The sequence below is a fragment of the Notolabrus celidotus genome, chromosome 1, assembly GCF_009762535.1.
Source record: "Notolabrus celidotus isolate fNotCel1 chromosome 1, fNotCel1.pri, whole genome shotgun sequence".
NCBI classification, from domain to species: Eukaryota; Metazoa; Chordata; class Actinopteri; order Labriformes; family Labridae; genus Notolabrus; species Notolabrus celidotus.
This window is the reverse complement of record NC_048272.1, coordinates 41,786,396-41,812,928: the sequence shown is the minus strand read 5'-3', so window position 1 is coordinate 41,812,928 and position 26,533 is coordinate 41,786,396. Positions and strand designations below refer to the sequence as shown.

Genomic DNA, 26,533 nt, shown 5'->3' with positions numbered 1-26,533 from the left:
GTAAGGTCCTCATGGCACTGGAACGAGGTCAGCTGTCGCAGTTTCAAGGAAAGAATCTTGATCAGATCAACATGGATCCACAAGGTAATCAGGCATGTAAATTGTACAATAAATGTATTTATTCAGCACGGTTCCATCTGTAGATTTATATTTCTTTTGCCTGCCAGAGAGATTCCCTCTCAAATAACTGCAGCTTAACTCTGCAATGTAATATTAATGGAGATTGGTGAATGATGGTGGAATTTAAGGTGTTATGATTTATCAACGGGTTGGTTTTGTTGAGCAAGTGTTCATACTATTGTTTTTTACTTCATTTCCAGAGAAAATGCCAGTGTACAGTGACCCTTCTGACAGTGAAGCAGATGATGACATGAGAGAGGAAGATGCAGCTCCTTTTTCACCTTCACCTACACCTTCACCTTCACCTTCACCTTCTGCCTCATCATCATCAGGTATGAAGATTAATATTTGACGGAAACATTTCAAAGTATTCTGCAATGTGTTCAACACTAAAATGAACTTAGCGGGTTAAAGGTTGCAAGCTTGTGGGGTTTGATGACAAAATAAGAAGTAAATTAGTTTTAATTGAAATCTTGAGTTTGTTCAAACTAAAATGTGTCCTCTTTGAAATGGATGGCTGTTTCAAACTACAGTAAATAAAAAGCTCATTAGTTGGAATATTTTAAAGTTTTTCCCTAAAAAAAAAGTAGGGTCTAAGTTTGAAATTTTTTTCTCATTCAAATGTTATTTTTATGTTTAAAGTTTTGTTGAAGTCCCACAGGGATGTGAAAGTTTCTCATCAATTACATATCACATATTAACTGACCAAATTTAAGGCTGAAGCAGTCAAAGTTTGTAATGTACAGTTGGTTGTGGAAATGTCACCCTGAGGCTCTCTGAAATACTTGAAAAAGCACTCTTAGAAAAACTTAAAAAGCTTGTTTAATTTCCATGCTTCACGGTACTTCACCAGTGACTTTCCATGTGCTGAATACTCATGTACTTAAATAGTCCTTTTATGTTTACAGGCAAATCCAGGGTGAGCAGGAAATCCTTTCAAGCTGGACCAAATTATCCACATCCAGCCAAAGGTCATTTAAGTTGAGGATTATGGAAAGTATATTAACAGGTATTAAAGGGCACTATGGAATTATTGGCATTGCTGTTCAAACAGAACATTTCTCAATCATCTAACATTAATTTATTTGGTTAAAACCCCCAGTGCACCAAAACACTACCATCTCACAATGCATGTTCTTGGGCTCCTGACTACTGCCACCTCCTTGGAGGTACTTGATGGATTGGTAGAAAGTACAGCAGTCGTGATTTCTAGTCCATCAAGTGGGGAAAATGTTGAAAAACATTTTCAAAACCTTCAGTTGTGGCTGCAGAGAGCTACCTTACCAGTGGAGGAGTCTGACAAGTCAGAAAAAAGCACTGAAGACTTAAAGGTAAATGCTTTTTGAGGTAGTGATAGTACAGTTATATTTGTATTTCTTATTATGCATACTAAAAATGAATGCAGCTATGATTTAGTGCATTGTATTTTAGAATAACTGCTCAATGCATTAGTAAAGATACAACACTTAATTTATTTGATTTTACACCTTATTTATTTAGTTAATTACACTCACTGAAAATACTGACATGATCAGTGTCTAACATGTTAAGTTTAAGTCTGTTTGTCATTTTGTTTTGTTTTTTTACATTCATAATATGATGTCAGAATTTGCAATATTATTGTTATTATCCATCATAGAGAACAAACTGATACCACATTGTCTATTGTTTTCTGTGTATTAGCTCTCTGAGACTTAACAATTCCAAACAAACCACTAATGAAATTTCATTCTTGAAATGCAAAACATTACTGCAAAGTTGTAACAACAGCCCCGCTGGACGTCACTGGTGAGCCTCATGTCTTTTATTGTGAAGGACTTATGGCTCACATGACAACCTACCTTCTACCCTACGCAGCCCTGTGCAGCGGGATAATGCTTGGTAAGTAGTATTTAAAAAAGCAGAACATCTCTTTTCAGCATTACCAAAATGACATGCGTGTCTCATGAAAAATTAATAAGACAGATCAATAATCATTCCAATACTTAGAAGCAAAGCAAAGGCTGCTGGGAAAGTGTTTGTTGTGTTGCACCATGACCCAGAGTGTGAGTGTTTCTATCCTTTTCAGTGACTACTCATTTACAAAGGTGTACTGAGAAAACAGCATCACCTAGTGGTGAACACAGTATGAGTCATGGAAGTCGCCTCTTAAACTTCTAGACTCTACTGAGTTAGCTACATTGTACATATATGGTCGCTAGCTGATACCACATGACCGAATTGCGACACTTTAGTTTTAAAATGTTTTGTATCTTACTGTTTATACTTATATTTATGTCCATCATGCTTATTTGTGTTTAATTTCCTACTTTATGTTGCAGATCAGTGAAGAGCAGGTAAATGCTCTGACTAGAAATGAGGACTTGTGCATCCGAGCCTCACAACTGAAAGACATCCATGCTCAAGTAGAGGCCAACATTTTAGACTCCCAAGAGAAGGTGCGGAAGAGAAAGATGTCAAAGGGGGAAGAAGACAACTTCGAAGTGGGTGACAGAGTTCTCAGAAAAAACATACGCCAAGAGCAAAGGAAAGGAGGGAAGATGGAACCAGATTTACTGGGACCTTTTGCCATAGTAAATATTGAGGGTAAAAGTGCAGATCTACTTCAGTGTAATGGCAGAACCATAGAGAAAATTAACATTGATCATCTCAAAAGATACGTGGAACCACAGCCTCGAATCCCTGCAAAATGGATTGCACTTACCCCACTGATTCCTCATGCACAGCAGACCAGCTCTTGTTTGTCCCCTGCAGTACCTCAGAGCCACAGTGAGACCATAAGTCTGCAGTCTCCGATCAACAGCCTCAGTGAGACAGTAAGTCTGCAGTCCCCGATCAAGAGCCCCAATGACTCACTCTGTCAACACTCCCCCATGGTACCCCAGCGCCTCAGTGAGACCCCAAGTCCACAATCATGTCCGGAGACACTGCTTCCTCCAGGACAATATTTTCAAACATTGTTCTCTGTAAGACTGTGTGGAAATTGGAACACGGTACCACATCATAGTACTATTGTTGCCTCAGTAAACCACTCTTGATTCTAATTCACAGTAATGGCTGACATCTGGTAACCCTAACCCAAGGTGGAGCAAAGTGGGACCATACAAACTTTTTGCCAGAGACCTGCAAAATCTGGCACCTGGAAGGGAACTAGAGAGTGAGGTAAATGCATGCATAGTGTTTTCATTCATATTTTCATCTTTATTTGATATGGGAAAATGATCATCTCAATATTATCTTTTCAGGTTTTGAATGCATTCATTCATGTCATCATTCAAAAGTTACAACAGGAAAGTTTGAAAAGGTTTTATCTTGTTGACTCCTTTGCAATGACTGCTCTGTGGCATGGATCATGCCGTGGATTAAAGAAGGTAACCTTTTAGAAAATCCGTTCAGACTTATTTAAAATGCATACAAGTTTGTATTGAGGATATTTTTGTTTCAGGTTGACCCAATGGCCTACGATGTCCTCTTAGGCCCTGTGTGTGACAACAGACATTGGACACTTGTGGTGAGAACTTCACACATTTGCAAAGTTGTCATGTGCAGGAGTGTAAATATACTTTTGTGTTCTCCTGCATGAAGATTGGCTGTACTAATTCAAAATTTGTATTGACACATTACACGTCTTATGCAGGTCCTTTCTCCAAAGGAGAGGCGTGCAGTTTACATAGACCCTCTAGGAGAAACACCTGACCACATAATCAAATGCAGGGATGTAACACGGTAAGATGTACAATACATCAGCTGAGTTAAGAGAGTCAGGATGTTTTTTCTCCACGTCTGTAATCTGGTCAGCCAGGTGCTGTAACGCCTCCGTTACACAGGCCTGAGGTGGGATGTAGACGCCGACCAGAATAAAGGAGGAGAACTCCCGCGGTGAATAGAAGGGTTTGCAGTTTATGAAAAGAGTCTCCAGATTTGGACTGCATGACTTCTTCAACACTGTGGTATCTGTACACCAACCTTCGTTTATGTAGAAACAGATTCCGCCTCCTCTCGCCTTCCCAGAGAGTTCCTTTACGCGGTCCGCTCTGTGGAGCTGAAAGTCCGGTAAGTGCAGCGAGCTGTCTGGGATGTGTTCACTGAGCCAGGTTTCAGTGAAACACAGGGCGGCGGATCTGCAAAAGTCCGTGTTTCTTGAGTTGAGGAGCAGCAGTTCATCCATCTTGTTTGCCAGGGAGCGGACATTCGCCAGGTGAATGGACGGGAGCGCACTGCGTAACCCCCGCTGTCTCAGTCTGACGAGCGCGCCTGCTCGCTTGCCCCGGCGCCGGCGTCTCCGGCAGAGACCATAGAGAGCTGCGGCTCCACCAGCAAGAATCTCTGTGTAACTTCCAGGTTCAATGAAAACCGGTGTAAAAAGTTCAGCAGGACTGTCCAATGTTAACAAGTTCTTCTCTGGTAAAAGAAACCAGAGAAGCGGAGCATAAAGATACAAAAAAAGAGAAAAACGCAACAAGTACGAGAGAGCGCAGTACCAGGGCGACCGTCCGTGGCGCCATCTTGGATAATACGTGTATATGTATATGTATATATTTGCCCTCTATCTTATTGCCTTTGTCATTATGTTTACACATAACATGAATGAAACAACTGTTTATGTCATGTATACAGTGGTAACTAAGTACACTTAGTAGCTAGTTATTAAAAAGTGGATTTATTAACATTATGTGATAATAGTAGTGTCTGATAGATTTTCAGTCAATTTGTAATGTCATTCAAAAGCATTTGAACATTTATATAACACTGTGGAATTCTGTGAACAGTTATTATAAATGACAAACATCAAAGCTTCAAACTGCTTTTCACAAAAGAAGTGGCACAAACTCTATCACATGGTATTACTTCCATCATAGGTCAATATCATGAAATCATTAAATCTACAGTATGTTTTCCATTAAATTGAAATGTGTTTTGTTACAGATTGAAAATTGTCCGCTCCAGAATCGGGTTCAGATGTCTTTGTTTGGTCTGCTTGTGTGTGTTTCACACTTAAAAGGTAAACTGCAATGGTATATTGACCTGATACAATTTAAAATAGCACATTTAGTAAAGGAGTAAAACATTTACAAATTGAAGAACCTACACACACAAACATCATGTATGTGATTTTTTTTCTTATTTTTATCAGACACCTCAGGAACAGACAACTTGATCTCCCTCTTCATCTGCAGGCTCTCCTGCAGTTTCTTCCAATGTCGCTTTACCCTCTGAGGACGCTGCAAAGTGACCTAAACTGCCACGCAGCCTGCAGTCACCTCAGCCTCTGCCGCCACGGAGCCTGCAGCCACCTCAGCCTCTGCCGCTACGAAGCCTGCAGCCACCTCAGCCTCTGCCGCCACGAAGCCTGTCGCCGCCTCAGCCGCCACGGAGCCTGCAGCCACCTCAGCCTCTGCCGCTACGAAGCCTGCAGCCACCTCAGCCTCTTCCGCCATGAAGCCTGCAGCCACCTCAGCCTCTTCCGCCACGAAGCCTGCAGCCACCTCAGCCTCTGCCGCTACGAAGCCTGCAGCCACCTCAGCCTCTGCCGCTACGAAGCCTGCAGCCACCTCAGCCTCTTCCGCCACGAAGCCTGCAGCCACCTCAGCCTCTGCCGCCACAGAGCCTGCAGCCACCTCAGCCTCTGCCGCTACGGAGCCTGCAGCCACCTCAGCCTCTGCTGCCACGGAGCCTGCAGCCACACAGCCTGCAGTCACCTCAGCCTCTGTCGCCACCTCAGCCTCTGCCACCACGCAGCCAGAGGAGGAACAGTTGGTAAGGGGGCTTTAACATTTAGCTGAAAATAAGAATGATTCAAAAATTAATGCCTTAATAAATCAAGTGATTGACTGCTGTTGTCTATTTTTTTAGGCTGTGGATGAGCATAACATGCCAGGCATGGATCGTGTGGACCTACTAGCAGAGTTTCTAGTCAGTATGAGGAACTCTACTAGTCTGACCCTGAGCCACCAAGAGGTCAGCACAACCATAGGGCTCTGGCAGAACCTGCTTCCCTATGACCAACAACGGGTGACATTTGCTGCCAGGCATCAGGACAGGCTGATGACGGGAAAATTCAGATCACCAAAAAAAAAAGGCTGAGTTCACTCCTGGTGTGGAGAGTCTAAAGCGGTGCGTCCTGGGATCTACTGCCTCCCCTGCACAGTGGCCAGACTGTTGCCGATTGGTTGAGGCCATTTTCGTTAGACTTTGCCACTTACACAAGAGTCCCAAAAAGCAAGGACGGGGGACTCTGTCAAGATAGACTCTAATACTGAAAGATTACCGGAACATCAGGCAGCTTATTCTTGGTAATGGAGCCATCATGAAGGACACCACACTTCAGCTCGTTGAGGTCAATCAGACAACCCTAGTCCAGTGGCATAATCAAAGGTTGAAGCGGCAGGATCTCTCACTGCTCCTTCAAGGAATAAACCTCCCCGCTCCACTTCCTGTTGCAACTGAAGCCCTACCACCTGCAAAAACCCGCCCTGCTGCCCCACCTCAAATGCAAGGTACTGAACTTTTGTACAACCTACCCCCGAGCACTACAGGACAGGCAAAGACTCTGCGTCGGGCAAAGGATAGCGGGAATCCTGTCCCCCAGGCTAATCTGCCAAAACCACCAGCTCATAGGCAGCTTTTCCCTAAACCCCCTTCTACTGGTCCTCTCTTTTTGTACCCTCAGGCAACCTCTGCTTGTCCTCAAGCCCCACTTTTCTGACTTTTCCAACACCTGCCTTCAATGTGCCCTATGCTCAAGCTCCTTCTGCTCCAGCAGCACCACCCCCTCCACCAGCCAGTGGTCCCCTTCCCTCTAAGGCAAGGTTTAACAAGAGGACCGTGGTTTCTAACACGTGCAGGAAGTGTGGACAGTTTAGGACTGCTCAAACTGGTCACAGCCAATATAAGGGCATCATCTACTGCCCAAACACAGAAACAATTCCTAAAGAGCTGTGGCTGGAGCAGATAAAAAAATCTAAAATGTAAATAAGTTTTTGCTTGAGGTATGTAAATAACAAAATGTAAATATTTCCTAATGTTTTTATGTACATAGTGTGTGACAAGAGTGTATTAAACTTAAAGTGTTAAGAATTTAGCGGCATTGAGAGATAACAGACCTTGTAGAATAGGATAAAGGAGCAGGTCCTCTTTGTATTTTCTGTTATTTAAAGTTTGTAATTTTCTGTAAAGTGTTAGCATTTGTTGTTTTGTTTGTTGATTCTTGTTTTTACATTAAAGAATAAACAGTTATATACTGATTAAAATCCATAACTTGCAGTCGGTCAGTTCTTTGAGTTCTTTGAGCATGATCTGTGGTTATAATAACGAATTGATCGTAATAGGAAAAAATGTATAAGGCCATAAAATCCTCTACATATTGTGTCTGTATTTGAGTCAGGCTTAGTGTATTGTTCAGAGAATAGTGAAATTATGAACTGAATCTTAAACTTCAGAGTAATTGCCACCTTGATATCTCATCTGAACCAAAAAAAATGCTATTTAAACTCTGACTTAGTCTTAACACATGAATGAGTAAATACCAAAGTAACTTTTCATGTAAATTTGTATCAAAAGACAGTGCTTCTTTCTAAAGAGACACTGTGTTCAGAAGAGTTAATATTAAATGTATTTTTAACTTGTCAAACAAATACAACAGCATGGATACAATAAGTTAACAGAAGTGGACACAGTAGATTTTCATGGTGAAAAGACAACTCACTTCTTTAGAGTCTCTGGACTAAGTGGGAATCGAACCTACAACCTTTGGATCCACATCAATCTTCCCTAATACTACAAAAAGTGTAACATTTGGACAACAAGATGTATATTTCATTAAGAAGCAACTTTGTGACATTTCAAACAGCTTAAGTATTTGTGCCTTTCTCCCTTTTTCCTTCCTCTTTCTTTTTTCCTTCTTTTTTCCTTCTTTTTTCCTTCTTTTCTCCTCCTTTTTCCTCTCTCCTCTTCTTCCCCCCCTCTTCCCCTTTTTTCCCTCTTCTCCCCCCCCCCTTGCAGTCTATTGTTCCCCAGCTTGGGCGCAGTGGGTAGCGCTGTTACCTCTCAGCTAGAAGGTTCCTGGTTTGGATCCCCGGCCGGGTTTAAAATCTACTCAATTATATTACGTGTCACTTTGTTGCCATCATTTTTTTAAGCTACCATTGCTCACATTTTTTAGAGTGTATACACTAACAGCGTTGAAATCACAGGGTGCTTCTCAAAGCTCTAAACTGCAGTCTCCTCGCTCCTCACTCGAACAGGAAGTACTTACTGACGCGCCATTTTAACTTGCGTCCCAAACGCTGCTGGAGGAGAGAGGAGCGAGGAGACTGATCGGAGGAGCGATAATCGAGGAAACACGAGAGCGGACTTTGTGGAAGTCTTTTCTCTGACAGACATGCCCCCCCCCCATCACGTGTCAGCGGCATGATATAAAACAAAAACCCACATCTGGGAGTTTGAAAGAGATGGAAGCGGAAAAGGTGTTCAAGTGTAAGTAGCTGCAATGTTTTGATTGTCTTCATATGTCCACATTTCCTTTTCAAAACAATCCACATGTAATGTAAGAGGGTGAGGATACACAAACTGTGAAGTGAAGTTTCTGTAGTTACTTTTATGAATAACCTCCTTTGTTGTTTCATTCATTTAACGATCAGCACGGTCCAAACATATCATTTCCAAAAGCCACATCTGACACATTAATATCACTAAACACATATAAGACTCATGAAGAATGATTGTTGTGTGTGTCCATATTGTGTTGTTTGTGTAACTGTTTATGTGTGTAAGTCTGGAAGGCTGTTACCTTGGTCAGGTCTCTCAGATTGTAAAAGAGGTTTTTAATCTCAATGGGAGTTCCTGGTTTAAGAAAGGTTCCATAAGAAATACAAGACATGTCTTGAAACAACGTCAAGTTGACATGTTTCTCACAGCCTGCTGTACTGATCCATAAACTGCTGTAGAAAAGCTGTGAAGGCTTAACAAGGGTGACATCAGGAAGACCAAATTAACTCCATCATTTAGCATTCACACACACAGACATTTTATAGCTCTCCATGCATGTCATCAACTGTGAAATTGTGTGTGATGGCTTGATGCCCTTGGAGCTGTGATTGTTACCACCTGAGGAGTAATCCAGTGCTGTCTTATCATTAAGAGGGAAAGAGGAAATAACAGCGGAGCTTATAAAGCTCCGCACAGCACACGAAGGACTCTTCACCGGGAAGAGACACACGGCCAAGAAGGCCTGGACGTGAGTTGTCAGTTTTGGTGTATCATGTTATCATGCTGACCAACAGAAACACCTGAGCACATTCATCAATGCTCTGTGGAGAAAGAGTTTTCTTGTATGTTGTGGTATAGTCTGGCATTTGCAGTCATACATCCCCTGTGACTGACATGACACTCATATTTAGGCTGACAGTACAAAGGATGAAATACACTGACCTAATATTCAGGCCCTACAGTGAAATCATCCGGCTTCCTGGCATGGAGGGAAGGCTAACCACCAGCCAGGTGTCCAAGAAATGGGACAATCTGAAGCGTAGGTACAAGGTGAGAAGGTTCAATGTTCATGCATGCATTTCTCTTGTTCTTTTATATATATATATATATATATATATATATATATATATATATATATATATATATATTATGGCAAGCCGTTCAGGAAATAATATATTGAATGAAAGTCTGAATATATTGAATGAAACTCGATATATATGGAATGAAGTCTGAATATATGGAATGAAACTCGATATATATGGAATGAAGTCTGAATATATGGAATGAAACTCGATATATATGGAATGAAGTCTGAATATATTGAATGAAACTCGATATATATGGAATGAAGTCTGAATATATTGAATGAAACTCGATATATATGGAATGAAACTCGATATATATGGAATGAAAGTCTGAATATATGGAATGAAACTCGATATATATGGAATGAAAGTCTGAATATATGGAATGAAACTTGATATATATGGAATGAAACTCGATATATATGGAATGAAACTTGATATATATGGAATGAAAGTCTGAATATATGGAATGAAACTTGATATATATGGAATGAAAGTCTGAATATATGGAATGAAACTTGATATATATGGAATGAAAGTCTGAATATATGGAATGAAACTTGATATATATGGAATGAAAGTCTGAATATATGGAATGAAACTTGATATATATGGAATGAAGTCTGAATATATTGAATGAAAGCTTAAATAAGTACTCTGAACACCACTTATAATCGTATTGTTTTATTGTCATCAAAGAGAACTCATCTTTTATTAATGTCTCTCTGAAAATAACCTTTTGCACTTCTTTTTAGTGTTTCTGAGGGGACACATTTTCCTCTACCTCTGTAACCTGTGGTAATTTGTTCGTACTTTTTCATTACACTCACTCACTGTCAGATGATGCACACAGGTATGAGCTCCACCTGTTAACATTGAACAGGATGCTACATTATCACAAGTCATAACAAAAGTTAGCTAGCGAGCTAGAGGACTGAACCACCTGAATAAAGAAGGGGCAATATCTTTAGCCTTTGTAGAAGTGTGTACAACCTGTGATATTTAATATTTTCGTATTTTCACTTGTTTACTACCCTCTTAAATGCTTCTGCAGCCCACTGCTTCGTGTTCCTCTCGTCTCTCTGTGCAGACGGTCCGATCATCACTTTTGGATGAAACCAACTTAATGGAGAGGAGGGGTGGGTTCCTTTTTCCTATACGGATTGACTTAACAGCACATGCATTACCCAAGGGGTTGATAACCCCTTCATTAATTAAAATTGCAGTGAAAACATCTCGTGCCTCCCTCATGGTTGCATTACTAAAAGCTACGTCTAACCGGAAAACAAAATCACACCCCTATGATCACACCCCAGAAAGACAAGATGGCGCAGGCCATACATGACGTGATTTTTCATTCCATATATTCCGAGTTTCATTCCATATATATCGAGTTTCATTCAATATATTCAGACTTCATTCCATATATATCGAGTTTCATTCCATATATATCAAGTTTCATTCAATATATTCAGCCTTCATTCCATATATATCGAGTTGCATTCAATATATTCAGACTTCATTCCATATATATCGAGTTTCATTCCATATATATCAAGTTTCATTCAATATATTCAGACTTCATTCCATATATATCGAGTTTCATTCAATATATTCAGACTTCATTCCATATATATCGAGTTTCATTCAATATATTCAGACTTCATTCCATATATATCAAGTTTCATTCCATATATTCAGACTTCATTCCATATATATCAAGTTTCATTCCATATATATCAAGTTTCATTCAATATATTCAGACTTCATTCCATATATATCAAGTTTCTTTCCATATATATCAAGTTTCATTCCATATATTCAGACTTCATTCCATATATATCAAGTTTCATTCCATATATATCAAGTTTCATTCAATATATTCAGACTTCATTCCATATATATCGAGTTTCATTCCATATATATCAAGTTTCATTCAATATATTCAGACTTCATTCCATATATATTAATTTCCTGAACGGCTTGCCATAATATATACATACATATATATATATATATATATATATATATATATATATATATATTATGGCAAGCCGTTCAGGAAATAATATATTGAATGAAAGTCTGAATATATTGAATGAAACTTGATATATATGAGTGAAGTCTGAATATATGGAATAAAACTCAATATATATGGAATGAAAGTCTGAATATATGGAATAAAACTCGATATATATGGAATGAAAGTCTGAATATATGGAATGAAACTCGATATATATTGAATGAAAGTCTGAATATATGGAATGAAACTCGATATATATGGAATGAAAGTCTGAATATATGGAATAAAACTCGATATATATGGAATGAAAGTCTGAATATATGGAATGAAACTCGATATATATGGAATGAAAGTCTGAATATATGGAATGAAACTCGATATATATGGAATGAAAGTCTGAATATATGGAATGAAACTCGATATATATGGAATGAAGTCTGAATATATTGAATGAAACTCGATATATATGGAATGAAAGTCTGAATATATGGAATGAAACTCGATATATATTGAATGAAACTCGATATATATGGAATGAAAGTCTGAATATATGGAATGAAACTCGATATATATGGAATGAAACTCGATATATGGAATGAAACTCGATATATATGGAATGAAAGTCTGAATATATGGAATGAAACTCGATATATATGGAATGAAAGTCTGAATATATGGAATGAAACTCGATATATATGGAATGAAAGTCTGAATATATGGAATGAAACTCGATATATATGGAATGAAAGTCTGAATATATGGAATGAAACTCGATATATATGGAATGAAAGTCTGAATATATGGAATGAAGTCTGAATATATGGAATGAAACTTGATATATATGGAATGAAGTCTGAATATATTGAATGAAAGCTTAAATAAGTACTCTGAACACCACTTCTAATCGTATTGTTTTATTGTCATCAAAGAGACTCATCTTTTATTAATGTCTCTCTGAAAATAACCTTTTGCACTTCTGTGTTTCTGAGGGGACACATTTTCCTCTACCTCTGTAACCTGTGGTAATTTGGTCGTACTTTTTCATTACACTCACTCACTGTCAGATGATGCACACAGGTATGAGCTCCACCTGTTAACATTGAACAGGATGCTACATTATCACAAGTCATAACAAAAGTTAGCTAGCGAACTAGAGGACTGAACCACCTGAATAAAGAAGGGGCAATATCTTTAGCCTTTGTAGAAGTGTGTATAACCTGTGATATTTAATATTTTCGTATTTTCACTTGTTTACTACCCTCCTAAATGCTTCTGCAGCCCACTGCTTCGTGTTCCTCTCGTCTCTCTGTGCAGACGGTCCGATCATCACTTTTGGATGAAACCAACTTAATAGAGAGGAGGGGTGGGTTCCTTTTCCTATACGGATTGACTAAACAGCACATGCATTACCCAAGGGGTTGATAACCCCTTCATTAATTAAAATTGCAGTGAAAACATCTCGTGCCTCCCTCATGGTTGCATTATTAAAAGCTACGTCTAACCGGAAAACAAAATCACACCCCTATGATCACACCCCAGAAAGACAAGATGGCGCAGGCCATACATGACGTGATTTTTCATTCCATATATTCCGAGTTTCATTCCATATATATCGAGTTTCATTCCATATATATCAAGTTTCATTCAATATATTCAGACTTCATTCCATATATATCGAGTTTCACTATATATCTATCGAGTTTAATTCAATATATTCAGACTTTCATTCCATATATATCAAGTTTCATTCAATATATTCAGACTTCCTTCCATATATATCGAGTTTCATTCAATATATTCAGACTTCATTCTATATACATCGAGTTTCATTCAATATATTCAGACTTCATTCTATATACATCGAGTTTCATTCAATATATTCAGACTTCATTCTATATACATCGAGTTTCATTCAATATATTCAGACTTCATTCCATATATATCGAGTTTCATTCCATATATATCGAGTTCCATTCAATATATTCAGACTTCATTCCATATATATCGAGTTTCATTCCATATATATCGAGTTTCATTCCATATATATCGAGTTTCATTCAATATATTCAGGTTTCATTCCATATATATCGAGTTTCATTCCATATATATCAAGTTTCATTCAATATATTCAGACTTTCAATCCATATATTCAGACTTCATTCCATATATATTAATTTCCTGAACGGCTTGCCATAATATATATATATATATATATATATATATTTTATATTAGGTGTGCAACGATACTCAAAATCCACGGTTCGGTTCGGTTCGATACGTTTTCGATACAGAAAAAGAGAAATTTCCATGACTTTTTTTTTTACTTTTAGTTTATTGAAATTTCCAACATTTGTTTCAGCTCAAAAGCAGTTTTTAAATTAAATTAAATTAAATGTATCAGGGGCAGCTATACCTGACACATGTTCTGCTGTGCATGGGGGGGTTGCGTGTGTGTGTGTCTGTGTGTCTGTGTGTCTGTCTGTCTGTCTGTCTGTCTGTCTGTCTGTCTGCGTGCGCATCTGCCGTGCGCAATAGAGAGCAGAGGAGAATTGTGAACACGCGACCATGTAGAGACAGAAATGACATCCCGTCATGTAAATAAGATAAATAACATAAAGATATTTAGTCTGTTACATAAAAGAACAAGGTATAGACCTGATCTATGAGAGAGGGGACCTTAAATCACTTCTGCTTTGACTTCCAGGGGGGGGCGGGACCCGACGGGTGCGCCCCCAATGTAATGGCAGGAAAACACTGTCCGGTATCAGGCTGAAGTCTACAGAGCATGCAGTATAAGACCACAAGTAATGCATAAACGCACTTTTAAAACATGTCATCCAGACTAGCATCACTAGAGGACCACGGAACAACTCTGCTCTGCAACCAAAGCGGATCACTCGTGCTTCCCTCTCGTGCGGGCGTGCGCTCACACACACATACGTGAACATATGAACCCAGCAGACCGTCGTGTGGTGAAATATAGATTTCCATATGAAGCACAGTTAAAACAAACGTGACCAGCTTGGACTGAATGAATGTGGGAGGAGCGCGCAGTTCAGTGGACCTGCACTCGACAATGCAGCCCAGAGGAGTCGAGCACAGGTCCGCTGAACTTTCAGCACAGAGCGCCTCGTCAGAAGTTGATCAAATAAGTATAAAATTGCGTATCGTTCGGTTCATAGGGCGTACCGAACCGTGACCACTGCATCGAACGGTTCGATACAGATACACGTATTGTTGCACCCCTAATATATGCCGGCGGCTGCTGGCAGGGGCTCGCCAGTAGCGATGGGCTCAGCCGCTTCGGCTGCCTCAGGGAGTTCTGCTTGCAGAGATCTTCCGTGGCGCCGGTTTCTCCGGTGCGGGGGGTTGAAATGGCTGTGACACTCGAAGATCAGGCCACGGTAAGCACTGACGAGCGTGCCAGGAGCACGTTAGAAAGCATGGGGGATGAGGACATGTCAGATGAAGATCTGACGAAAGTTTCCCAAAAAAGGAAAAATCTTGAGACCAAAGGAAAAACGAAAACCTCAAAAAAAGTGAGCAGAAACAGAAGGGTGTCATTTGACTCAGAGAGCGACTTCTCACTGACTCAGGAGGACTCTCGGCCCGCCTACCCCCCGGCTGTCATTAAGTCCTTCCTTATACGGACCAAAGGGTCCAGGCTGCCTAAGGTCGGGAGGTACTTCCCCGACCTGAGGCATTTTATCAGGTCAGCCCAGCCCCTGACTTAATGAGGACATGGCCCTATGTCCGTGAGCTGTGTGGAGTCCCCAAAGAGAACATCTACATGTTTGGTAGACCAGGAACGTCATCAGCTTACAGAGGGGGAGAATGCATCCAAAAATGTGCAAGGGAGAGTGGTGCCAAACATCCCGAGTTCTTGACCTCAACAAGGCTCCGGAAGCACATAGCAACAATGTCTCAAGTTCTAAATCTTCAAGAAAATGAAGCAGACCAACTTGCTGACTTTCTTGGGCATGACATTCGTGTGCACAGGCAGCATTACCGCCTTCCGCAGGGAACACTTCAGCTCGCCAAAATGAGCAAAATGCTTTTGGCTGTGGAAAAGGGGACTCTGTCACAGTATAAAGGACAAACTCTTGATGACATTGAGATTGACCCCAAAGGTATGGACACGTGTGTATCTTAGTGTATATTAGTATATATTTAGTTCAGATGCTGGGGTAACCCATGGTTATTGCCTCATGAGAAATGCATCATCAGTACTCTTTTAACAGTACGGTAATGTTTATGCTGTATTTGGTAATTGAAGTCTAGAAATGAAGAACCATGTAGAGGCCAAGCCAAAGCTTTAAGCCACTGAGGCGCTGCACCTGGAATACCTATCTGACGCGCTTGGGTTACCATGATTGATGAATGAAAGTCCGAGTCATATTTCCCAGTTGAACTCTTGGTCCGTTTATTTTCCTGATATAAGCTCCTAAAGTGTCCAAAAACATGACATTTCATAGACAAACATACACGCATAACTCCCGCAGCACCATGCTGCTTGAGCGGTCAAAAACTGTATAACCATCCGGGCGGAACACCTGACCACACAACAAAGGTTCCTACCTAAATAGACAATGACCCCCGTACAACCTTAATTACGCACACAGGTCACACACATTCATTCATAATCTGCCGTTACACACCGGCCCCTAATTGTTCTGGCAGGCAGACGGAACAATTCAATACCAACCAAAAAATGTGAAGACCAGACATGTAAGTGCAAACTATTATGATACAATTTACACCTCTTGTACCAGACAAAGTTTCGTTACGGGTCTCACAAGCACACTGTTTTTAGTCCGTAGTTTGACAGATCGCACCATGCCCCTTTTGTCAGGAAAAACCTCCAACACTTTGCCAAGAGGCCAGGAACCACGTGGAGCTGAGGAATCCATGATGACGACCACATCACCGGCTACTAGACTCCGTTTCCTTTGATTCCACTTCTGTCTCTCTTGCAACAATGGCAGGTACTCCCGGATCCATCGCTTCCAAAACAGATCTGACATGTATTGAACTTGTCTCCAGCGACGCCTCACATACATATCAGAAGGTTCAAAAAGTCCAGGAGGTAAGGATGCTTTTCCCTTTAACAGGAGAAGGTGATTTGGCGTGAGAGGTTCCAAGTCATTTGGGTCATCCGACAGCTTGGTGATTGGCCGATCGTTCAAGATAGCTTCTACCTCACACATAACAGTGTGAAGTCCATCATCATCCAATGTCTGCTGGTGCAAGACTGAGTAAAGAATGTGTCTTATTATGCGTATCATACCCTCCCAACTCCACCATGATGAGATCCTGCTGGTGGATTGAAACTCCATTTCACTCCAGCTGGATTCAGAGCTCCTTGAATGCGCTCATGGTTCACTGCAGCAAGAGCCTCTCTCAGTTCTCTTTCGGCTCCAATTAAATTTGTCCCATTGTCCGATCTGATGTGAGCCACTTGGCCTCTCCTGCTGATAAACCGACGAATTGCATTGATGCAGGAATCTGTTTCCAATGAGTTTGCCACCTCCAGAATGAACCCACCTCTTTTACAGAGGGCGCTGAGTTCCTTTATTGTTCGCATGGCTTCCTCTTCTGAGCCAAAGCTCACCAAACAGTCATCCACATAGAAATGTTGCTTTACAGCCTCAATGGTTTTTTCAGAGAAGTCAGACCTGTTATTGTCTGCAGTTTTTCTTAGCGCATAGCTTGCACAACTGGGATATGAAACCGCTCCAAACAGGTGCACAGTCATTCTGTGGTCTGCAAGCTCCTTGCTAAGATCTCCTTCTGGCCACCAGAGGAAGCGCAGAAAATTTTGATCTCCCTCTGCAACCTTCACCTGGTGAAACATAGCCTGTATGTCACCCATGCATGCCACAGGCTCCTGCCTGAAACGTGTGAGGACTCCAAGCAGGGTGCTAGTGAGGTTTGGTCCCTGTAGCAACTCACTGTTTAATGATGTGCCTTGATACGTGGCCCCACAATCAAATACCACTCGGAGAGAACTCTTTCTTGGATGGTAGACGCTGTGATGAGGTATGTACCACACCTTTCCTTTTTTACCTTGCAGCTGCTGCTGAGGCACTCGCTCTGCGTAACCCTTTCCAATTACCTCGTTGAGACACTGCAAGTATTCCGTGTGAAACTGTGGACTTTTCACAAATCTTTTCCTCAATCCAAGTATCCTCTGCTTAGCCACAGTATAGCTGTTTGGCAGGCAGACATCTGGTTTCTTAAAGGGCAACTTCAGGTTGTACCTCTTGTCCTGTAGAGTTGCAGAAGAATCCATTATCTCCATAAATCAAACATCCTCTCTCGACATTTCTTCCTCCTCCGAGGGCCTGTCGTTGAAGTCGTGAGTGTATTGATTGTTCAGCAACACTTCCAAAGTTGACACAGATATTTTATTCACCATGGCAGGGGAAAACTCCATGTCACCACTGCTGCCATTTCCATTTAAAGGACCATTGATTACCCAGCCCAACACTGTTCTTATAGCGTATGGGCCATCTCCACAGCTGTTCACCACCTCCCATGGCTCCAATAACCTGGGTGCGTTGGTTCCGATCAGCAAATCAACATTGGCCTTTATGGCAGGAACAGGAACCTTTGACAAATAAGGCCACCTTTCCATATCCGCTGCAGTGACAATGTTATCTGAGGTGACTGGCATTTCTTTTTGTGTGAGGGTCTCGAGCAGAGGGTAAAATCTCTTTCCATTGAGCTCTGAAATCTCCATCCCAAATATGGAGTATGCAGGAACAACCCTTTCTTGTCCCATTGTTTTCAGAAGAAAACTTGTTCTTTTTCCTGCTACGCTTAACTGCTGCATGAGATGCTCGGAGCAAAACGTAGCGGTGCTACCAGGATCCAGAAATGCATACGTCTGTATGACCTTATTTCCTTTTGCGGACTTGACCTGCACTGGAATGATGGAGAGGATGCAACGATCCTTTCCAGCCCCTGTACGCCCACATGTCTCGGCAGAAGTTGATGCTACAACATTTGGTGGCTCCTTTGTCTGTTTCGACTCAACTCTAAACTTCGCAATATGCAGCGCTGTCGGATGTTGTTGCTCACAAACTTCACAGGTTAAGCGTTTGTCGCAGTCGCGGCTCATGTGTCCCATGCAGAGGCATCCAAAACAAAGTCCTTTCTCTTTTAGAAAGTGAATCTTCTCTCTGTGCTTCTTGTGCAGGAACAGTTGGCATTTCTCCAAAAGGTGAGTGCGTGAACAGCAGTGACAAAACAAAGCCTCCTGTTTCTTGAAGCCTTTGGTTATAGCTCTTTCTTCAGGTGAGTCCACTTGTGTCACTGTTGTAGCGAAACTACTTCCTCTTCCTCCGCTGAACTTTGTCTGTGGCTTGAGTTTGTCAGAGGGTCTAACGCCAGCTGCACTTTGTGCTACATTTGCTCCAATGTCTCCAAAGATCGGATCAGAAAGAATCCTCACATGTTTCTCCAGCAACAAAACAACATCAATAAAACGAGCTCTGTGATTATATGTTTCCAAAATGTTATGAGCCACTGCTCTCCATTTTTCTCGGAGTTTATATGGCAACTTGGAAACCACCATTCTCATATTGCTGGGCATGTCCAACTCCTGCATGTAATGGAGCTCCTCATTCACATTACAGCATCCACGCAAGAATAATGCATATGCTTGCAAAGATTTCACATCTTCTGTCTTAATGGTTGGCCAGGCTAGGGCTTTTTCAATATATGCGACAGCGATCTTATACTCGTTCCCAAAATGTTCTTGAAGCAGGCCCTTTGCCACAATGTAGCCACGTTCAGGGTCCATATGTTGGCAGCTACGTACCAATTCCTTCGGCTGTCCTTTGGTGAACTGCTCCAGATAGTATAAGCAGTCAGCTTTGCAAGCTTTATCCTCCACTCCTTGTTCAAATGCCTTTAAGAAAGCCATATATTGAAATGGATCTCCTTCAAACACAGGAATGTCTCGTGCAGGAAGCGACAGTAAGCGTTGTTGGTGAACAAGGGTTGCTGTGATTTCATTTTGCTTATGCATAATACTGATGACATCTCCAGATGGAATCTGCTCCTTTGACTGGTGATACATTTGTTCCTCACTTCTTTGTCTTATCCAAGCAGTTGTTTCAGAAGGCAAAACTTTTGATGTTTCCACGGGCTTTGGATCCTTACTTCTAAGTTGTTGTTTTTCCATTGACGAGTGTTTTCCTTGTTGCTTTGATCGCACATCCATTGCTTGCTGTTTATTTTGTGGCAATAACCAATCCTTTCGTTGCATTTGTTGTGATGTTTTACATGCTGCAGGCTCATAGTCCTTTGCCATAGGGTTAAGGTTATTTACTGATGCCACTTTCCTCCTTTCCTTTTCAAAATAAGAGTTCATTCCATCCGTGGGTGCCTGTGAGAGAACTTGTCCATCTGAAGCCTGAAAGACTGCCAACTTAGCATTAGATGCCGCTAGCTCGGTCTCCATCGCGAGCTGTTCCTTTTTCCTTTTTATCAGTTGCTCCTGTTCCTCCAATGCATGTCGTTCCTTTAACGATGCCATACGAGCAACCAGTGCAGCTCTTTCTGCTGCTGCCTTTATTTGAGCAGAAGAAGTGGTGCTTGACCTGTTACTTGTGTCACTTTTATTTGAATGCTTGCCCACATTTGAAACGCTATCGTTGGGGTCAATATCATCATGTTTGTCACCAACATCAGTCATCAAACCAGCATTAATTCCATTTTCGGACACACAGTTTCCATTGAATTTTACCCACTCTTCAACGCTTTCGATAAATTCATCATTGAACATCATTTTTGCTTTGAACCATGTTTCATGTCTTTCCTTTTCTTCACGTGGCAACAAAATCATCACAGAATCATGAATACACCTTATTTCATCACACAAATCAATGAAGTCATTGTGACATTTTTGAACATCGGCGCCTTTACCATTTTGCATTAAACCTTGTATTGTTTTCCGCAAACCGCTAGCCTTATTTAGCTTCGCCTTTCTGCTACTTTGCAATCTGACTATTTTATCAGCAAGACCTTTCACAGAAAGTTTGACCACGCGTTTGCTGGTTTGAGCGTCGCTTTTTCCGGCCACAGAGTCCGGTTTGCAAGCGTCAGCTGGCACACTCACACCAGACGGCGCGTCTTCATTCACTGCACAGTCATCCATAGTTAAATAGTCCGACAGTCAACAGATCGCAACAAATAAGTCAATACAAAGTTAAATGTTTATCAACTTCACAACCAATGCATTGGAATTACGCAAGTACGTGTGCACACATTCTAAATTCAGATGGCCATCTTAACCGGTGGTAGCGCGCTACACATACCTATTTCAGATGAACGGTGAACAATAATCCAACCACGAAGAGATCCGGCGTCCTCTCCGCCATTGTCCCTCTCCGGCCTCCGCGTCCTGGGCCGCAGGTGGGAAGATGACCACCAGCTGATCACTGCTCCACACCGTGGCTCCACACACACACGCCTCCGTCTCCGTCTCCGTCGGCGTCTGCGTCCTGGGCAGCAGGTGGGAAGATGACCACCAGCTGATCACTGCTCCACACCGTGGCTCCACACACACACGCCTCCGTCTCCGTCTCCGTCTCCGTCGGCGTCCGCGTCACTCGACACACCGTCAAACTACTCCAGAACCGCTCCCGAACTCGAGCAACAGCTCTCACTCCAACTTCCAATATAACAGAGTTTTTGACTTGATTGTAGAGGCCAAGCCAAAGCTTTAAGCCACTGAGGCGCTGCACCTGGAATACCTATCTGACGCGCTTGGGTTACCGTGATTGATGAATGAAAGTCCGAGTCATATTTCCCAGTTGAACTCTTGGTCCGTTTATTTTTGTGATATAAGCTCCTAAAGTGTCCAAAAACATTTCATAGACAAACATACACGCATAACTCCCGCAGCACCATGCTGCTTGAGCGGTCAAAAACTGTATAACCATCCGGGCGGAACACCTGACCACACAACAAAGGTTCCTACCTAAATAGACAATGACCCCCGTACAACCTTAATTACGCACACAGGTCACACACATTCATTCATAATCTGCCGTTACAGCGTTGATGAAGCAGCGACAACATTATGTCATCTTAAATTGCGTCAGGGATTTAGTAATATATGCAAAAGTATTGCCAAACTGTGTAACCTTTTAGAGAAAACAGAAAAGGAGAAAGGTATGAGACCAGTCATAATTGTCTTTTCATCAGCATCTTATACACGCACACATAAACACGCGTGCGTGTGTGTGTGTGTGTTTCATCAGTCATACCTCATTCTACTCTGTTAGGTTTTGGTTATTGTAAATGTTCATTACCAGCAAACATGAATGTTAATTCATGTTAAACACGAACGAATGGTCTCACGTTGTCCTATTCTGTTCATCTGAAGAGCTGTATATGTGGTTACTGTATACAGTAAATGTGAAATGATCTACTTATACCACCAACAATGTATACTGCACCGTGTCATATTTTAAACTGTGTCCTGTACTACACTACAGGTATCTGGCCACAGGTGACTCCTACAGGAGCATCGCCAACAGTTTCCGTGTTGGGGTCTCCACTGTGGCAGGCATAGTCCCAGATGTTGCCTCAGCCATTTGGGATTCCCTGGTGGGGGAATTCATGGCTGTACCCAGCACAGAGGAGTGGAGGGCCATAGCCCTCAAGTTTGAGGAGCGCTGGCATTTCCCTCTCTGCTGTGGAGCGCTGGATGGGAAACATGTGGTGCTGAAGGCCCCTGCTAATTCCGGATCGCAGTACTTCAACTACAAGAGATCATTCTCACTTGTTCTCCTGGCAGTTGTTGATGCGGAATACTGCTTCCGTGTTATCGATGTCGGGGGTTATGGTAGGACGAGTGATGGAGGGATCCTGTCACACTCCGCCTTTGGACGAACACAGAGGTCTGGCACCCTCCAGCTGCCTGCCGACCGGCCCCTTCCTGGAGCAGCCCACAGAGGACCCCAGCCACACGTCTTTGTCGCTGATGAGGCCTTTCCTCTGAGGAGAAACCTCATGAGGCCATACCCCGGCCGCACCCTCCCACAGGAGCGTCGGGTCCTCAATTATCGCCTGTCACGGGCTCGACTGGTGGTAGAGAATGCTTTCGGCATGTTATCCTCCCAGTGGAGGATGTAAAGGCGTGTGATTGAGGTCCGTCCAGAAGTCGCAGAGACCTGCGTGAAGGCCACCTGCGTCCTCCACAACTACCTGTGGAAGACAACCCAAGCAGCTGGGATGAGGGGGAGCATCCCAGCTGTTGAAGCTGAGCTACTGCCAGGTCTGGGACGAGTTGCTGCCAACAACTCTGCGAGGGAGGCCATCAGGGTGAGGGAGACCTTCACCTCCTTCTTCTCCGCAGTAAGGACGTATCCCATGCCAACCCAGCTCCTAGTGCACCAGCACACCACAACGGCTCTTTGAAGAGCCACCCACTCATACTTTTGAGCAAAGTTCCTGCAATATGATGTTTGTGTCCACCATAAATCCATTATTATTAATAATAGACATTACAAGCAAAGCCGTGTCACAAATGTATTAAGCAATTTCCGGTAAAATTAAAGGATAAATTAATATTATATGACATTCAGTGTGGCGTTGTGGTCATCAGTGAACTGCTATGTATAATAGCAGTTTAGACATACATCACGCTGTGCCTAAATTTACTGTATCTTGACATAGAACTGTAGTCTGCATTGGTAAACACACAATCTGCTTACTTTTTACATTATGTACTACATGCAGTAAGTGTTCGGTGACTATGTGTGTATAAAAACATGTAGCAGCAAACACCAAACCAAACCTTGCTATAACCACAATCTTCAGGTAAGACGACAAACGGGACAGGGGTATGTTTTCATTAATGACAATTTATTTGGCACACATATAATAATAATAAATAAGATGCAATAACAAACGGAAGTGCAAAAGCAAGTGGTGTGACTTTAGTGCAGAAAAGGAAAGAAAACTATATACATTCCATATAAAAATAAAGATTTCCCTAAATAATAAATACTATATACATTCCATAGTAGAAATAAGGTTTCGGTAAATAATAAAAACTATATACATTCCATATAAAAATAAAGATTTCCCTAAATAATAAATACTATATACATTCCATAGTAGAAATAAGGATTCGGTAAATAATAAAAACTATATACATTCCATATAAAAATAAAGATTTCCCTAAATAATAAATACTATATACATTCCATAATAAAATAAGGATTCACTAAATAAAAATTGGATACCTGCTTCATTCCCTGCAGAGATTGTCACCCCAGGCACTATCCAATTTGGTCCAGATTATGCTCAGCATTGCTGGCCTCAAAGATCAATTTGTGAATCTGAAATTTGACATATTTGACAATTTCTGCAGGGAAGGAAGCAGGCTCCTGAGGAACATATCGTCCTCCGACACACGGGGACGGGAGGCTGGGGGACTTGCTGCTGCTGCTTTCGAAGGGCTTCAATGAGCAGGTCCTCTATCTCAACCTCCCGCCCCTTGGAAGTCTTCCTTGTCCTCTTCCTACCTGTATGACAAGAAAAGAACTCAGTGAACAATTACACCATCTAATTGAACGTGATATTAATTTAAAGAGGCTGATAATAAAGCAATAAAGGACATCAACAACTTGGAATTGTGTTTTTGTTTTTACCATTTATGCAAAAATGAGAGTCAATACATGTAAATGAATGAAAACTGAACTGTCATATACTTACCAATGGGTGGCTGCTGCTCAAGTGCAGTTGGGGTGGCTGCCTCCTCCTCCTCCTCCTCCTCATCATCACATTGTTGTTCTGTGGCGACATTATGGACCAAGTCATTGATGTGTGTGTTTGACAGTTAAGGCAAAGCATCACTTACATTCAGCTTATGCAGCTCCTAACCGACCACAGCTAAAACATGTTTACCTCTGGTTGATATTAGGGGTGCAACGGATCAAAAAACTCACGGTTCGGATCGGATCACGGTTTTGAGTCACGGATCGGATCATTTTTCGGATCAGCAAAAAAAAAAAGAAAAAAAAAGAAAGAAGACAAGACAAATATAACTTTGTCCCTCCATTTATTTTGTAAAACACTTTGCCCATTAAATAAAAACCACATTCAACTCAAAATGTACAGCATGTGCAAAGCACCCTCTCTGTGGGCCCAGTCCTGCCTCATTCACTGCATTTCATGGCATGGCAAGTGAAGGAGCAGAGGAACTTCAAAAGTTTCACTCCATTCTTCTTTCAATCGCTGATTTTCACCGTCCACTTTTCTTTGAGCTGCAAACTTGGAACACACCGTTTTATTCTAGGGTCCTACAGTTGGCAAAGTGCCAACATGCGAACTGCTCCATATACGAAAGTGAAAGTTAAAAATTGCACTGGCAGCATTGGACTCAAAAGCCCAAGATCCACAGGATGCGTCGCGTTACGTTACGGCTGCGCCGCGCACGTCGCAGCAAATAGGTTCCCATTCAAGTCAATGCTCTAGAGTCCACAGGGCGCGCTGCGGCGCGTCTCAGCTCTGTCTCTGGAGCGTTCCGCCGCGCCGCTCTGCCAGAGATACGCGGGGAGTCTATTTTCGCCGCTCCCCGCGCCCAGCACGCGTCAAACCACACAGAAATGATCGAACTATCCCGGAAGTCAGGCACGAGGATCGTATGCAACATCCACTCACTTTCAAAATAAACACCATGTGCAAACACAAGATCGTAAATTTCACCACTTCTTCAACATTACGTCATAACCTGTGGCATCGGGCCAGACGTCAGTCTCAAAAGATATCCGACACCATGGACAAGGAAAAGTTTATACTGTGTTGTTCTCGCGCGTTTTGGAGTTCTCGAGGGATCTTGAGTTTCCTGCTCCGGAGTGCGCGCCGCTCCAAACACGCATCCTATGGACCAGGGCGAAAGCCCCGGGACGGAGCAGAGCCGTGTCGCAGCCGTAACGCGGCGCATACGCATCCTGTGGACTCCCCGAGAAAGTGACCCAGTAACAGCCTGTCTGCGTATCGTTGGCATGTAGACAAGTCCCGGTAAACACGGGGTGACCCGACCAAAACACAGAGTGAAGGAGTAACAGTTCGGGGACCACAAATAGAAGGCCTCTGGTCTAGTGGGTGCGCAACGGAATTTCATAACGTGGCTCAAGCACATTCAGCATTCACTGTATTTCACAGGGAAACCAAAATGCTTAAGAGATGCAGGAGGTTTTTCAAGTTCCTCTGCTCCTTCACTTGCCATGACTACCGCTGTGCTTGACGAGGGAGTGTGGACTGAACATGCGGTCATCACGTGAACACGCGCAACTTTTTTCATCAACCGATCCGCGGACCACGTCCGTGCCGATCCGTGGAGAGGCATCCGTACGGATCACGGATCAACGATGATCCGTGCATCACTAGTTGATATGCATTATCACATTATTTTAGTGTGGACAACATTTATGATTGCCACATCATTACCTCATGAGGTGGAATGAAATGAGCCTGTGTTGAAATCTATGCATTCCATTTAAATGCATGTAGAGATGTTGAGAGAAAGAATAACGTGAACTCGTCTCTTAATTTAATCTGGAGCTATATCACTACTCCTGATATATTTCAGTGCCAGTCATGAGAGCATACCACCTTTGTTTATCCATCTAACTTTGAATGCATAAAACCCTCAAGTAGGCCTATAGTCAAAGTCATCCTAGTTCAAATGTTTTCCTTTTCCCGTTCATTTATGTTGCTGTTCAATTTAGTTGGCACACAATAGACACATGACCAGATCCACCCTGTGATTCTAGTGGGTTTTTATAAGCAC

At 42.1% G+C, this 26,533-nt stretch overlaps 1 protein-coding gene and 2 long non-coding RNA genes across 3 annotated transcripts in view; 2 read left to right on the top strand and 1 right to left on the bottom strand.

The window, feature by feature from the left end:
- LOC117821670 overlaps positions 1 to 26,533 on the bottom strand; it is a 393,061-nt gene that overhangs the window by 158,096 nt on the left and 208,432 nt on the right. The gene's annotated exons all lie outside the window — the stretch shown is intronic.
- Positions 3,178 to 3,652, top strand: LOC117822568. Its single transcript, XR_004633213.1, has 3 exons — positions 3,178 to 3,282; positions 3,366 to 3,491; positions 3,566 to 3,652. It is a non-coding gene; the product is annotated as an uncharacterized LOC117822568 (long non-coding RNA).
- Positions 3,716 to 5,364, top strand: LOC117822634. Its single transcript, XR_004633229.1, has 3 exons — positions 3,716 to 3,846; positions 5,047 to 5,122; positions 5,255 to 5,364. It is a non-coding gene; the product is annotated as an uncharacterized LOC117822634 (long non-coding RNA).